The following is a 12,055-nucleotide window of genomic DNA, read 5'->3' as shown; positions in this document are numbered from 1 at the left end:
CAAGATGACAACGCCAGGATTCATCGGGCGCAAATTGTGAAAAAGTGGTTCAGGGAGCATGAGATATAATTTTCACACATGGATTGGCCACCACAGAGTCCAGACCCTAACCCCGTTGAGAATCTTTGGAATGTGCTGGAGAAGGCTTTGTGCAGTGGTCCAACTCTCCCATCATCAATACAAGATCTTGGTGAAAAATGATTGCAACACTGGACAGAAATAAATCTTGTGACATTGCAGAAGATTATCGAAACAATGCCAAAGCGAAAGTGTGGCATAATCAAAGCCAATTAATAATTAGAGTGTGACCTTTTTTTTGGTGGAGACTTATTTTGGCCAGGCAGTGTATTTTGTTCATCGATTTCATTAAGGGGAAAAAAAGGTGTGAATCAGAATTATAATGCTTAGATTAGAAGGTAGAAGCCATCACTGTGTTAAATATCTAATAACTAACATAACTGCCCAATTTTTAATTACCAAGCTCGATTTAACACATTGCTGGTTGTTATCGGCAAGAGTGTGGACCATGGAGAAATCATCCCCAAAAGTATTCTCTAGCCAGGAGATTTATCACTGCTACTGCCAATGTTGGTACACAAGGATGACAACTTGTATGCTACAAACAACCACAACCAGGATAGGAGATCCCAACTTTCCGTGTCTGGATAGTAGATGACCATGATCACTGAGAGCTCCCCAGCAGGAATAGTGACAACTGTCAAAGTGTCACCCAACAATCTCTATAGAATCATCTTCACTGATCTACATTATAAATTCCAGGATCAGTTCAACACTTGTAGCAATTTTTTTTCTATGTAGCAATTTTTTTTTTTCATTTAGCAGTAAACACAATTCCCAAACTCCTGACAGTTTAGCATCAGGTCAATAAATATTTGCCTGTGTACAGAGAAGGAGGAAAGATGCTTTGTATCCAATGCTGCGTTAACTGAGCCAAACAAGTGTGTGGACAAAGAATTCTGAATGATCCCATTTATTGCCAGGTTCTTCTAAGCCTAGGAATATGTAGGCTAGGCACAACCAGGCAACCATAGAAACACAGTCTGGATTTGTTCTGGATGCGTTTTTGTGGATTTGTTCTGAATCAAGCAGATTTTAGCATTTTGACACGTTTTAATTCCCATAGCAATAAATGGAAATGTATCATTTGTGCATTTTTGTGCGCATTTGCGTGTTTTGTCTGCTCAAATGAAAACATGTAAAAAAAAAAATATAGTAATAATATATGAATAAATGTAAAATAAATACAGAAATACCAAAAATCATCATTATAAATATCATAATAAATAAATGAATATGTAACACATAATAATTAACCCCTAACCTTTTAAAATGTAATAATTTATATTATTAATAATAAATAATAATACAAAAAACAATAATAACACATAAACAAACACCCAACCCCAAAAAAATAAATAAATTACTATTACTATAATATTAATGTATTTTGTGTTAGAGTTAAGGTGTTTAGCTATTTATTTTTTATAAGGTTTAGAGCTTTAAGTTAGGGGTTAATTATTTATTACTTCGTACTCATTTATTGAATGTATTTATTATTAATTATTTATGACTGGTTTTATTTTGTGTATTTTATATTTATTTATTATTACTATTAGTAGTATTATAAACACCCTAAGAAAATAAATAAATATATAACCCTAAGGCTGCATTCACACATCAGCTTATAATCGCGGGCAGAACCGCCGCGGTTCCGCCCGCGATTTGGAGATTTATTGCAAATCGCGGGACGCCTAGCGTTGCCCGTTGATTTGCAATAGCCCCCCAAACACCGAGCGATGTTGCCGCGATTTACGCCCTCCGAATCGCGGCAACATCGCGCAAACAAAATCGCGGGACGCAATACGCTCCAAAAAAGTACAAGAGCTTCTTTGGAGCGTATTGCGTCCCGCGATTTTGTTTGCGCGATGTTGCCGCGATTCGGCGGGCATAAATCGCGGCAACATCGCTCGGCGTTTGGGGGGCTATTGCAAATCAACGGGCAACGCTAGGCGTCCCGCGATTTGCAATAAATCTCCGAATCGCGGGCGGAACCGTGGCGGTTCTGCCCGCGATTATAAGCTGACGTGTGAATGCAGCCTAACCCCTGACCCTAACAAAATAATAACAACAATAAATGAATAATAAGAAGACATTTAGCCCCCGTTCACACTGGGGCGACCTGGTCGCCTGACAGGTCACCGTAGGTCGCCTTGCATTGAGAAGCTATGGACCCGTTCTAATAGGAGCGACACAAGTCGCTCCGACTTAGAAAAAGGGTCCGGAGCTTCTTTGGGGCGACCCGGAGCGACCTGCATAGACTTCAATGTTATGAAGTCCGTGCCGGCCGCTCCGAGGTCGTGGTGAGAGCAGCGCGCCGCGACCTCGGAGGTCGCCCCGGGAAGTAGCGTCGCCCCAGTGTGAACGGGGCCAAAAGCTAATGGAAAAGCTAAAAAAGCTGAACTGTCTAGGAACAAATGATGCAACAGATAATAGTGTTCTCCATTGGCACATAAAAAAACACCAAAGCTCAAAAACACGCTAGTTGCATGTAAAAATGCTCCAAAATTGCACATAAAAATGCTATGCTTAGCTGTGAATGCAGCCTTAAGGCTTGAATCACACCTATGCATGTTGCTTTTGAGCATTTCTGTAGTGCTTTTTACAGCGATTTTGATGCGATTTGCATTTTGCGTTTTTTTATGCTTTTTTTTTTGGGGGGGGGGTTGTTGTTGGCTAGCTTTTAAAATGCAAATCATGGCAAAATCGCAATACTTGCGTTTTAGATGCAGGCCCATTGAAGTCTATTACATGCAAAATGCTGCATTTTGTAGGAATTCTTTGGACCCTTTCCAAAAACGCAGAGGCATAAAAATGCATTGATGCAGTGAACATGTTCCATAGGAACTCATGGTAAAAAAATGAAATGCATTTCTGCAAAAAGCATGAAAGAAAACGCATTAGTGTGAGTGGAGCCTCACCCCTTCACAGCACACACCATTGCATGCATGTTGTAACACATTGCTGGTGTGAACAGGCCCCTTAGCAAGCTTTCAGTTGATTTTGCTGCTTTGGCTGATCAATCTGTTGTTGTGGAATTTTATTGATCGTTTCTGATCAATGGAATATCTGCATGCATGTCAGACAAATGATCAAAATAAAGATTAAATAAATGATCACTTTACACAGACTGAAATTACAATCTTCCAGAAAGAATCAATACTGTATATATTGCATCACTCATGATAAATCGCCTATTAGCAATAGCTGAGAGATTGATCAGCAATTAATATGTGCATAATAGGAGCCCATATATACTAGATGTGGGGAAAGGTAACGGGGTGACCCCTTCCCACTGTCACACTTATCTGTATTATGCAAGGCATGGTTATTTGCTTTACTTGGCCAATAGTTAAATGAGGGGCCACAATTGGTCCAGGGATGACCAGCAATGTCCATGGCAAAACAGAGCATTCCAGATGCATTCTGCATGCACATTTTTACAGCGTTACGATGCATTTTTGATGCGTTTCTGGATGCATCCCAGATATTATTTTTTTTTTTTTCACTGTACTGGGGTCTGGTGCATTTTACCTCGTTCCATTACAGTCCAGTCCAGTAAAAATGTAGCATGTTCTTTTTTTTTTTCTGGAACTGACCGCACTGGTGTGAACTATGCCATTGGAAACCATAGAACCTACTTTCCATGCATTTTGGATGCAGGAAAACAACTCACTAGGACTGCATGTGGTGTGAAGATATACGCTAATACATTTAAGCTGATTTACTAAAACAGTTGGATGTTGGGTCCAGCTGCCCATAGAAATCAATAGCTGGACATGGCTATACACCAGTAAACACATGCATACAGACAGACAGACAGACGTACAATCCTAGATGCAAACAGTCATGCGACCAAAATGGTAGGTCTGTACGCAAGTGTGCTTATCCAAGTAATGATGTTTTGGGCAGCCGTAAGTGTCACCCAAATGGGGAAATACACCTGAATTTTATATTGTACAACCACAGGAAGTTCATACTTCCCAGATTACTCTTCTTGTGTTTAGGACAATATTCACACAATAAACCGCAATTACCCAACAGTGTGCAGATTAAATACGTGAATCCCGTAATTGGAGTGAATGTTTAAACATTTTATTGGAACATTCTCAACTCTTTTTGGCCTCTTTCACACAGGTGGCCAGAGGGGTGGTAAAAGTAGATGGCTGAGCCACCCTTTTTACTTCCGCCCCCGTCCCCCAACCCTTCCCTTTGCTTCCCATCTAAAATACAGCCGGAGGAGACTGTTCACATTTAAGGGCTCATCCAGATGGGCGCTGAGACCGTTTTCTGTGCTGAGCTCTTCTGTGTGAATCCTCCTCGGAGCTCTGTGGGGCAGCCTATAGAAGTGGATGCAGTGGCTGTATGGACACAGTCAAATGTCCAAATTTGACAGCCATGCAGGAGCAAGCGGATGCACGGATCTGAATGCAGACATCTTACACCCACTCCAGCACGCATGTCAAATTCTGGCATGCAACTGTGTCCCTGCAGCCACTGCATCTGCATCTATGGCCTCCGAGGTCCCTGCAGCCACTGCATCTGCATCTATGGCCTCCGAGGTCCCTGCAGCCACTGCATCTGCATCTATGGCCTCCGAGGTCCCTGCAGCCACTGCATCTGCATCTATGGCCTCCAAGGTCCCTGCAGCCTCTGCATCTATGGCCTCTGAGGTCCCTGCAGCCACTGCATCTATGGCCTCTGAGGTCCCTGCAGCCACTGCATCTGCATCTATGGCCTCCGAGGTCCCTGCAGCCACTGCATCTGCATCTATGGCCTCCGAGGTCCCTGCAGCCACTGCATCTACATCTATGGCCTCTGAGGTCCCTGCAGCCACTGCATCTGCATCTATGGCCTCTGAGGTCCCTGCAGCCACTGCATCTATGGCATCTGAGGTCCCTGCAGCCACTGGGTCCTGCATCTATGGCCTCTGAGGTCCCTGCAGCCACTGCATCTATGGCCTCTGAGGTCCCTGCAGCCACTGCGTCTGCATCTACGGCCTCTGAGGTCCCTGCAGCCACTGCATCTGCATCTATGGGCTCTGAGGTCCCTGCAGCCACTGTGTCCTGCATCTATGGCCTCTGAGGTCCCTGCAGCCACTGCATCTATGGCCTCTGAGGTCCCTGCAGACACTGCGTCTGCATCTATGGCCTCTGAGGTCCCTGTAGACACTGCGTCTGCATCTACGGCCTCTGAGGTCCCTGCAGACACTGCGCCTGCATCTATGGCCTCTGAGGTCCCTGCAGACACTGCGTCTGCATCTATGGGCTCTGAGGTCCCTGCAGACACTGTGTCCTGCATCTATGGGCTCTGAGGTCCCTGCAGACACTGTGCCTGCATCTATGGCCTCTGAGGTCCCTGCAGACACTGTGTCCTGCATCTATGGGCTCTGAGGTCCCTGCAGACACTGTGTCCTGCATCTATGGACTCTGAGGTCCCTGTAGACACTGTGTCCTGCATCTATGGGCTCTGAGGTCCCTGCAGACACTGTGTCCTGCATCTATGGGCTCTGAGGTCCCTGCAGACACTGCGCCTGCATCTATGGCCTCTGAGGTCCCTGCAGACACTGTGTCCTGCATCTATGGGCTCTGAGGTCCCTGCAGACACTGTGTCCTGCATCTATGGGCTCTGAGGTCCCTGTAGACACTGTGTCCTGCATCTATGGGCTCTGAGGTCCCTGCAGACACTGCGCCTGCATCTACGGGTTCTGAGGTCCCTGCAGACACTGCGCCTGCATCTATGGGCTCTGAGGTCCCTGCAGACACTGTGTCCTGCATCTATGGGCTCTGAGGAGGAAAACACACAGCGGCTCAGCATGCAGAACAGGTCTCAGTGCCCTTCTGAACGAGCCTTAAAGCAGCATGTCAGGTTAAAAAGATTGCATTATGGAGCTGATTTACTAAAACTGGAGTGCAAAATCAGGCGCAGCTCTGCATAGAAACCAATCAACTTCCAGGTTTTATTGTCAAAGCTTCATTGAACAAACTGAAGTTGGAAGCTGATTGGCTACCATGCACAGTTGCGCCAGATTTTGTACTCTCCAGTTTTAGCAAATCATCCCCAATCTGTCAAATTCAGTTGTTTCAAGCCGAAATAAAGCTTTGCTGTCGGTCACTGCAAGCAGATAGGTTTTTTATTGCAGAAAAAACATACAATATCTCCTTTGCAATAAAATTCACCCGGCCTGGCCTCTGTGTGCTGGAATGACAGCCTCCTATGCATGCGCAGGAATGACATCATCCCACTCCGGCCAATGAAGATGGCTGAAAACTGGCACACGGAGTAACAGACAGGAATTGTTAAATAGGAAGTAAAAGTCCATCTTTAAGTTTCACCTATAGGTAACCTTATATTAAAGCTTACCTATAGGAAGTGGAAATATCTCCTAAACTTGCACCATTCAGGAGATATTTACTGACCTAGCAGCCAATTACGTCACCGTCACATGCACTCTGAAGGAACGGCCGCCATGCTGTTTCTTCAGAGCAGTGTGCTGTGACTGGCGACTCTTGTGTGCATGTGCGGGAGCGACATCATCGCAGCTCCGACCAATCACAGAGCTGGAGATGCGAACCGGGAAGGAAGACTGCGTATAGATGGACATCGGCTCCAGCGACGAGATCGCACCACTGGAACGCTTTGTTTTCAGATACGTTTGACATAATGTGTTAGTATACAATGCATACTAGCACATTATGCCTTTGCCTCGCAGGTAAGGGGAAAAAAAAAGAACTGCTTTAAAAGGATAGGCGAGTACAGGCTGTCTTTAGGGTAGGTTGGCACTACATGTAGGTGTGGGACTGCGTATAACCCCACTCTTCCCTGCATCAAACACATGCTGGGAACTGCATAGCGCTGTGTGGTTTCTCTGCACCTGCAATTTTTTACCTTTTCCCTGCATTTTCTATAGGCGAACTGGCACAGTGTGAACCTAGACTTAGCTAACAGGGTATCACTGCAGCCAGGAGCCAGGAATTGCTTACAGGGCCATTAGCCCCTTTGTAATAAAATAAATATAAGTAGAAAGTGGCAGGATCGCCTTCTGGCAGCACTCTGAAAGGTGATCCAGAGCAGATTACTTCTCAGAGTGATCAGGGACTTGGTAAAGCACCCTCAGTGCCTGGGATAGAGTACAAGGAGTGGGATGTGGCAGAGGTAAGTACATCAGTGCCTGGGATAGGGTAGAAGGAGTGGGATGTGACAGAGGTAAGTACATCAGTGCCTGGGATAGGGTAGAAGGAGTGGGATGTGACAGAGGTAAGTAGATGAGTGCCTGGGATATGACAGGTAAGTAGATCAGTGCCTGGGATATGACAGGTAAGTAGATCAGTGCCTGGGATATGACAGGTAAGTAGATCAGTGCCTGGGATAGGGTAGAAGGAGTGGGATGTGGCAGAGGTAAGTAGATCAGTGCTTGGGATAGGGTAAAAGGGCTGGGATAAGACAGAGGTAAGTTGATCAGTGCCTGAGATAGGGTACAAGGAGTGGGATATGACAGGTAAGTAGATGAGTGCCTGGGATATGACAGGTAAGTAGATGAGTGCCTGGGATATGACAGGTAAGTAGATCGGTGCCTGGGATATGACAGGTAAGTAGATGAGTGCCTGGGATATGACAGGTAAGTAGATGAGTGCCTGGGATATGACAGGTAAGTAGATCAGTGCCTGGGATATGACAGGTAAGTAGATCAGTGCCTGGGATATGACAGGTAAGTAGATCAGTGCCTGGGATATGACAGGTAAGTAGATCAGTGCCTGGGATATGACAGGTAAGTAGATCAGTGCCTGGGATATGACAGGTAAGTAGATCAGTGCCTGGGATATGACAGGTAAATAGATCAGTGCCTGGGATATGACAGGTAAGTAGATCAGTGCCTGGGATATGACAGGTAAGTAGATCAGTGCCTGGGATATGACAGGTAAGTAGATCAGTGCCTGGGATATGACAGGTAAGTAGATCAGTGCCTGGGATATGACAGGTAAGTAGATCGGTGCCTGGGATATGACAGAGGTAAGTAGATGAGTGCCTGGGATATGACAGGTAAGTAGATCAGTGCCTGGGATATGACAGAGGTAAGTAGATCAGTGCCTGGGATATGACAGGTAAGTAGATCAGTGCCTGGGATATGACAGGTAAATAGATCAGTGCCTGGGATATGACAGGTAAATAGATCAGTGCCTGGGATATGACAGGTAAGTAGATCAGTACCTGGGATATGACAGGTAAGTAGATGACTGCCTGGGATATGACAGGTAAGTAGATGACATGAGCTGTCACCCTTGTCCCCTGTGTAGTAAATGATTAGTCTTCCTATGTTCCTCCATAGAGTTGTAGGATATGATCACGCTGTGGCTCCATCCCATGTCATCACACACAAACTTCCAGCAGGCAGGCATACAATGAATGAGCTTCTATGGAGTCCCTGGCCAGGGATCAGGAAGAGGGATCCATCCGGGATCAGGAGGGGGGAGGAGAATGATCCTCCCGGAGATCAGAGCACAGTCCGGCTCTGGAGGGGAGGACAGGGACAAGGACGGATCAATGACTCTCTCTCTCACACACACAGGCCGATCACTCACCCGGATCCAGAGGGGCCTCGTCCACTCTCTGACCCCCGACTAGTGCTCCGCTCTGCCTCTCCTCCGGAGCACAGCCACCGCTGACGTCAGCAGCCAATGGCCGGGAGAGGAGGGCGGAGCACGTGGCCATCTCCCTGACCTCACCCAGCGTCTGTCACACCTTAGCGAGTCTATGGAGACTCCTACACTGCAATGACATGGCACCTGTCTGCTGGAACACCTACCTGTCTGCTGGAACACCTACCTGCCTCCCTCACAGGCTACCCTCTGTACTGTACTGACCGGGACAAGTGTCAGCTCTGTACTCTGCCTCATTTCTACTACTCCATGGAACTTGTCATATACAGGTGGGGGCTGTCCCACTATCACACTTGTCTGACTTCTCATACAACTTTACACAGCAAAGTCACATTCAGTTGCTGGTTTTCAAATTTTTTTTTTTTTGGGGGGGGGGGGGGCACAAGCCAATAAATGAAAATGGTGAAATCACTTGTGGCGCCCCCCCTCTTCAGGTCCGCACCCCCCCCCCTTCAGGTCCACACCCCCCCCCCTCCAGGTCCGCACTCACCCCCTACGGGTCCGCACTCACCCCCCCTCCAGGTCCGCACTCACCCCCTCTAGGTCCGCACTCCCCCCCCCCTCCAGGTCCGCACTCCCCCCCTTCAGGTCCACCCCCCCCTCCAGGTCCGCACTCACCCCCTACGGGTCCGCACTCACCCCCCCTCCAGGTCCGCACTCACCCCCTCTAGGTCCGCACTCCCCCCCCCCTCCAGGTCCGCACTCCCCCCCTTCAGGTCCACCCCCCCCTCCAGGTCCGCACTCACCCCCTACGGGTCCGCACTCACCCCCTCCAGGTCCGCACTCGCCCACACTAGGAGCGCACTCACCCCCTCTAGGTCCGCACTCACCCCCACTAGGAGCGCACTCACCCCCTCCAGGTCCTCACTCACCCCCTCTAGGTCCGCACTCACCCCCTTCAAGTCCGCACTCACCCCCTCCAGGTCCGCACTCACCCCCTTTCAGGTCCGCACTCACCCCCTTTCAGGTCCGCACTCACCCCCTCCAGGTCCGCACTCACCCCCTCCAGGTCCGCACTCACCCCCTCCAGGTCCGCACTCACCCCCTCCAGGTCCGCACTCACCCCCTTCAGGCCCGCACTCACCCCCTTTCAGGTCCACACTCACCCCCCCCTCCAGGTCCGCACTTACCCCCTCTAGGTCCGCACTCACCCCCTGTAGGTCCGCACTCACCCCCTCTAGGTCCGCACTCACCCCCTCTAGGTCCGCACTCACCCCCTCTAGGTCCGCACTCACCCCCCCCCCCCCCAAGGTCCACACTCACCCCCTCCGGGTCCATACTCACCCCCTCCGGGTCCGCACTCACCCCCTCCGGGATCCGCACTCACCCCCTCCAGGTCCGCACTCACCCCCACTAGGAGCGCACTCACCCCCTCCAGGTCCGCACTCACCCCCTTCAGGTCCGCACTCACCCCCACTAGGAGCGCACTCACCCCCTCTAGGTCCGCACTCACCCCCTCCAGGTCCTCACTCACCCTCTCTAGGTCCGCACTCACCCCCTCTAGGTCCGCACTCACCCCCTTCAAGTCCGCACTCACCCCCTTCAAGTCCGCACTCACCCCCTCCAGGTCCGCACTCACCCCCTTTCAGGTCCGCACTCACCCCCTCCAGGTCCGCACTCACCCCCTTTCAGGTCCGCACTCACCCCCTTTCAGGTCCGCACTCACCCCCTTTCAGGTCCGCACTCACCCCCTCCAGGTCCGCACTCACCCCCTCCAGGTCCGCACTCACCCCATTCAGGCCCGCACTCACCCCCTTTCAGGTCCACACTCACCCCCCCCCTCCAGGTCCGCACTTACCCCCTCCAGGTCCGCACTCACCCCCCTCCAGGTCCGCACTCACCCCCCTCCAGGTCCGCACTCACCCCCTCCAGGTCCGCACTTACCCCCTTCAGGCCCGCACTCACCCCCTTTCAGGTCCACACTCACCCCCCCCTCCAGGTCCGCACTCACCCCCTCTAGGTCCGCACTCACCCCCTCTATGTCCGCACTCACCCCCTGTAGGTCCGCACTCACCCCCTACGGGTCCCCACTCACCCCCTCTAGGTCCGCACTCACCCCCTTTCAGGTCCGCACTCACCCCCTCCAGGTCCGCACTCACCCCCTCCAGGTCCGCACTCACCCCCTTTCAGGTCCGCACTCACCCCCTCCAGGTCCGCACTCACCCCCTTTCAGGTCCGCACTCACCCCCTTTCAGGTCCGCACTCACCCCCTTTCAGGTCCACACTCACCCCCTTTCAGGTCCACACTCACCCCCTTTCAGGTCCGCACTCACCCCCTTTCAGGTCCACACTCACCAAAGGACGCCTTGCGTTCGATGGGGCGAGAAGAGGTTATAACAGCACAGCGCTAAACAAACAACTAAAATGTGAACACTTATGCCTCGTACACACAATCAGATAATCAAACAAAAAAAAGTCACTTTCTAATTGATCGCACAATAATCTGATTGTTAGTACACAGCTTTAGACAGCCGATCACGACATTTCGTTCAACAAAATCTAAAGGAACAAACACAAAAACGTTTGTCGTACGATAGACTAGCGAATGACAATAGTTTATTCAGTACAGTTTGCGTCCTCTAAAAATCGATAGACAAAGACCACGTATGATCAGAAACACGAAAATAACCCGGTGTAGCGTTAAAAAACCATACCTCATGAAAATTCCCTACCCTCGTCACTTCCTGTCACATACGTCATGGAACAGCTGAGCAGCTTCCCACTGCGCATGCTCACAGCTCCGTATACGTCATTGAACAGCTGAGCAGCTTAGCAGTGTGCATGCTCGAAGCTCCGGAGGGTAGGGAATTTTCACGGTAGTGTGTTGTAATGTTACACCCCATCAGCTGTTGCCGCGGGTACATTAAAAAATCTCCGCTGCAACATGAAATCATCTCCGCTCCTACCCCTGTGACTGCCCTGATCTCGGCTACTAGTAAAAGCAGCGGGTGTATAAAAATCTAAATCACGGAGATCTTGGAAGTGACAGGGGTAGGAGCGGAGATGATTTCATGTTGAAGCGGAGATGATTTAATGTACCCGCGGCAACAGCTGATGCGGTGTAACGTTAAAAAACACTACCCCGTGAAAATTCCCTACCCTCCGAAGCTTCGAGCATGCGCAGCGGTAAGCTGCTCAGCTGTTCAATGACGTAGGTGCACCGGAAGTGGCGAGGGTAGGGAATTTTCACGGGTAGGGTTTTTCACGGAACCCCCGGAAAATGCCTGGCTTCCATTGCTTTTATTTTGCACTATCCGATACGTAGCTACGCAACCAGGAAGCTTTTCCAGAACTGTACGGAAAAAAGTCATACGTTTAGT

General features: G+C 49.6%; 1 protein-coding gene across 5 annotated transcripts in view; it reads right to left on the bottom strand.

The window, feature by feature from the left end:
- Positions 1-8,795, bottom strand: part of MYO6 (myosin VI) — a 394,715-nt gene extending 385,920 nt beyond the window's left edge. For all 5 annotated transcript variants that reach the window (XM_082249660.1, XM_082249662.1, XM_082249661.1 and 2 more), the window contains exon 1: positions 8,658-8,795. The gene's annotated coding sequence lies outside the window, so the exon portion shown is untranslated. The remainder of the gene's footprint in view (positions 1-8,657) is intronic.
- Between the last annotated feature and the right edge of the window lie 3,260 nt (positions 8,796-12,055).

Source organism: Pelophylax lessonae (genome assembly GCF_965119305.1).
Source record: "Pelophylax lessonae genome assembly, chromosome: 3".
Lineage (NCBI taxonomy): Eukaryota > Metazoa > Chordata > Amphibia > Anura > Ranidae > Pelophylax > Pelophylax lessonae.
Note: the sequence above shows the minus strand (reverse complement) of the source record. Positions and strands in the feature narration are given on the sequence as shown.